Below are 446 nucleotides of genomic sequence, written 5' to 3' on the forward strand. Positions count from 1 at the left end.
AAGCACAACGGCCGACGACGCGAGATGATATGAAAGAACGTATTCGAACAGCTTGTGCAGCAATACCCCGAAATGTGTTATTACAAACAGTAGACAATTTTCATAAAAGATTAAACTTGTGTTCAACATCCTTTCTGACTATTAAAGTCATATTCTAATAGATAGAATAGTCTAAAAAAAACATCCTGGGCTGACAAAGAATTTCGAAAGTTGACAGCGCGAAAATTCGTTTTCAGAGAGTGAAAATGTCCATGAAAATCATTAGTGACGGAAAATAACAACTCGGTTCGTTATTCTTCCCGAAAAGACTCAGAATCGCAGAGACTTATTGTTTCGGCTTTGGATCATCGTTCTACGTTTCATTCTTTTAATCGGTAAGAAATACGGTTGCGCTACTGTGGCCGTACAGCGAACTTCGATTTATTAGTGCAGTTAGACTTCACTCT

This window comes from Trachymyrmex cornetzi, unplaced genomic scaffold, assembly GCF_001594075.2.
Source record: "Trachymyrmex cornetzi isolate Tcor2-1 unplaced genomic scaffold, Tcor1.1 scaffold1945, whole genome shotgun sequence".
NCBI lineage: Eukaryota > Metazoa > Arthropoda > Insecta > Hymenoptera > Formicidae > Trachymyrmex > Trachymyrmex cornetzi.